This window comes from Aedes albopictus, chromosome 3 (assembly GCF_035046485.1).
Source record: "Aedes albopictus strain Foshan chromosome 3, AalbF5, whole genome shotgun sequence".
NCBI classification, from domain to species: Eukaryota; Metazoa; Arthropoda; class Insecta; order Diptera; family Culicidae; genus Aedes; species Aedes albopictus.
Window position 1 is genome coordinate 360,505,111 of NC_085138.1, and position 3,876 is coordinate 360,508,986.

The following is a 3,876-nucleotide window of genomic DNA, read 5'->3' on the forward strand; positions in this document are numbered from 1 at the left end:
ACAAGACACTGAAGACGACCTTACAGTTGAGGTCGAAATACGTATCTGTCAAAGGATGCAAATTCTTAGTGGAATTCAAAGGAACAGTACTTAACGCGATTTTCTTTTTATTCAGAGATATTCCCCTAACAAGCCCAGGTTAATCATCATCAATATTATGTATAATTATTTCCACAAAAATATCATCAAAATCGGTTCAGGTATTTGCGCACATTTTGTCGACACAATGAAATGTGATTTTGGAAACTTTGGGCATCTATTTTAAAATTGGTTTTGGCTATAACTTTGTTGCTAGTTCATCAAAACGTCTGAAAATTTGCTTTCCAAGTAAGACATTGTGGCCAACGCTGGCAGCACTGCTAATTTGAATATGGAGTCGATCCAAGATACCCCCCGATCGGATTCTTCGCACACCAACTGACGTCAACCGATGTGTACCGAAAGTCAGAATGAGGAGATTGATATGTAATATAGCAAGTTATCAAGGTAAAACAGTTGTGTAGGATAAAGTTATTGATTGATTATTACTGAATTCTCAAAGTTATTTGGATTTGTTCACCAGTTTAATTCATAATTATTAGTTTCTTGCTTCGAAGTATGGTTTGAAATGTAGTAGATTCGGTGGGAGCCTAAATTATCAAACTTTAATTCCGAACAGGTTTTCGTAGCACAATTAGAACCATCCGTCTGAAGGTCTAGGCTCGCGAGTATAAATTCGATTCGTAGGCTTGTTACCTAAATCTACTGAATTTACTTAAAACCAAGACAATTAATTCTAATACTTAGCAGATATTCCTTCAGTTCAGTCGAGGTATAATTTTCCTCGACTAAACATTGTTGGGAAAGACACTACTGAGGAGACCGGTTTGTAAGTTGCCATGAAACTAGCCTGTCTGATCAAGGTTATTAATAAATATCTACCACAGCGTAAAGAATGCAGCACCAAACATCAATCGTGCGATTCTCTTAAGAGCTCAGAAAGTCACCCAACAGACATAATAATTGGTGAAAATTTCAACATAATTGGTTGAGTACGGATAAGGAGAGTTCGACTGTTACGATCTATAGAGCTACTTCGGCACTGCAGTCTTGGGGAATTAAAACGATAGTTTTAGATTTTTCCCAACGTTTCGACTCGTATTAGAGTCTTCTTCAGGGGATACAGTTCTATGTCAACCCAAACGAAAAACGATTAATCAGAAAGTAAGTGAACTATCGAAACATGTAACCCACACAATAATGATTCCCATAATTACAGTATCCCCTGAAGAAGACTCTAATACGAGTCGAAACGTTGGGAAAAATCTAAAACTATCGTTTTAATTCCCCAAGACTGCAGTGCCGAAGTAGCTCTATTGGTTGAGTACTTTTTCTTAACAAATTAAGAGTATAATTAAATTAATTAATTATCGATTTTTGCGGCTTAACCAGCCGAATGGAAGTTTTACTTTATTCCAAAAGCTAGACTTTACATATACTGGCGTGAGTGAGAAATGGACAAATTGAGGTGAAATTTGCGAAAAAGTTACTCGTCCTCTCGGTGAGACTCGAACTCACGACTCCTACTCACTAGACAGGCGCGTTGCCGCTACGCCACGAGAAGACTCGAAGACGTAACTGCTAACCTGAATTCAAGTTCAACACAAAATTCCGAGGTTATCTTTTCCACAGATTGCACCCCTTTCGGATGGAATGAGATGTACATCCACACTACGCATATATTGTATATGTAAAGCCTAGGCGAGAGCGCATTGTTTTTGTGTGTTGGAAGTCCACACACCTCTCATCGACGACTGTGTCGAAGAGATCGCGCGGTGAGCGGAAAGCTTCCAATGGGTCGCGACGTTCTCAAACGACCGGTTACGGAACATGAGTCCGTTGCTCGATGACATAATTAAATTAATTAATTATCGATTTTTGCGGCTTAACCAGCCGAATGGAAGTTTTACTTTATTCCAAAAGCTAGACTTTACATATACTGGCGTGAGTGAGAAATGGACAAATTGAGGTGAAATTTGCGAAAAAGTTACTCGTCCTCTCGGTGAGACTCGAACTCACGACTCCTACTCACTAGACAGGCGCGTTGCCACTACGCCACGAGAAGACTCGAAGACGTAACTGCTAACCTGAATTCAAGTTCAACACAAAATTCCGAGGTTATCTTTTCCACAGATTGCACCCCTTTCGGATGGAATGAGATGTACATCCACACTACGCATATATTGTATATGTAAAGCCTAGGCGAGAGCGCATTGTTTTTGTGTGTTGGAAGTCCACACACCTCTCATCGACGACTGTGTCGAAGAGATCGCGCGGTGAGCGGAAAGCTTCCAATGGGTCGCGACGTTCTCAAACGACCGGTTACGGAACATGAGTCCGTTGCTCGATGACATAATTAAATTAATTAATTATCGATTTTTGCGGCTTAACCAGCCGAATGGAAGTTTTACTTTATTCCAAAAGCTAGACTTTACATATACTGGCGTGAGTGAGAAATGGACAAATTGAGGTGAAATTTGCGAAAAAGTTACTCGTCCTCTCGGTGAGACTCGAACTCACGACTCCTACTCACTAGACAGGCGCGTTGCCGCTACGCCACGAGAAGACTCGAAGACGTAACTGCTAACCTGAATTCAAGTTCAACACAAAATTCCGAGGTTATCTTTTCCACAGATTGCACCCCTTTCGGATGGAATGAGATGTACATCCACACTACGCATATATTGTATATGTAAAGCCTAGGCGAGAGCGCATTGTTTTTGTGTGTTGGAAGTCCACACACCTCTCATCGACGACTGTGTCGAAGAGATCGCGCGGTGAGCGGAAAGCTTCCAATGGGTCGCGACGTTCTCAAACGACCGGTTACGGAACATGAGTCCGTTGCTCGATGACATAATTAAATTAATTAATTATCGATTTTTGCGGCTTAACCAGCCGAATGGAAGTTTTACTTTATTCCAAAAGCTAGACTTTACATATACTGGCGTGAGTGAGAAATGGACAAATTGAGGTGAAATTTGCGAAAAAGTTACTCGTCCTCTCGGTGAGACTCGAACTCACGACTCCTACTCACTAGACAGGCGCGTTGCCGCTACGCCACGAGAAGACTCGAAGACGTAACTGCTAACCTGAATTCAAGTTCAACACAAAATTCCGAGGTTATCTTTTCCACAGATTGCACCCCTTTCGGATGGAATGAGATGTACATCCACACTACGCATATATTGGAAGCTTTCCGCTCACCGCGCGATCTCTTCGACACAGTCGTCGATGAGAGGTGTGTGGACTTCCAACACACAAAAACAATGCGCTCTCGCCTAGGCTTTACATATACAATATATGCGTAGTGTGGATGTACATCTCATTCCATCCGAAAGGGGTGCAATCTGTGGAAAAGATAACCTCGGAATTTTGTGTTGAACTTGAATTCAGGTTAGCAGTTACGTCTTCGAGTCTTCTCGTGGCGTAGCGGCAACGCGCCTGTCTAGTGAGTAGGAGTCGTGAGTTCGAGTCTCACCGAGAGGACGAGTAACTTTTTCGCAAATTTCACCTCAATTTGTCCATTTCTCACTCACGCCAGTATATGTAAAGTCTAGCTTTTGGAATAAAGTAAAACTTCCATTCGGCTGGTTAAGCCGCAAAAATCGATAATTAATTAATTTAATTATGTCATCGAGCAACGGACTCATGTTCCGTAACCGGTCGTTTGAGAACGTCGCGACCCATTGGAAGCTTTCCGCTCACCGCGCGATCTCTTCGACACAGTCGTCGATGAGAGGTGTGTGGACTTCCAACACACAAAAACAATGCGCTCTCGCCTAGGCTTTACATATACAATATATGCGTAGTGTGGATGTACATCTCATTCCATCCGAA

The 3,876-nt window shown here is 41.9% G+C and overlaps 1 non-coding gene across 1 annotated transcript; it reads right to left on the reverse strand.

The window, feature by feature from the left end:
• Window positions 1-2,033: 2,033 nt before the first annotated feature.
• Trnat-agu (transfer RNA threonine (anticodon AGU)) lies at window positions 2,034-2,104 on the reverse strand. The gene has a single exon. It is a non-coding gene; the product is annotated as a tRNA-Thr (tRNA).
• Window positions 2,105-3,876: the final 1,772 nt, after the last annotated feature.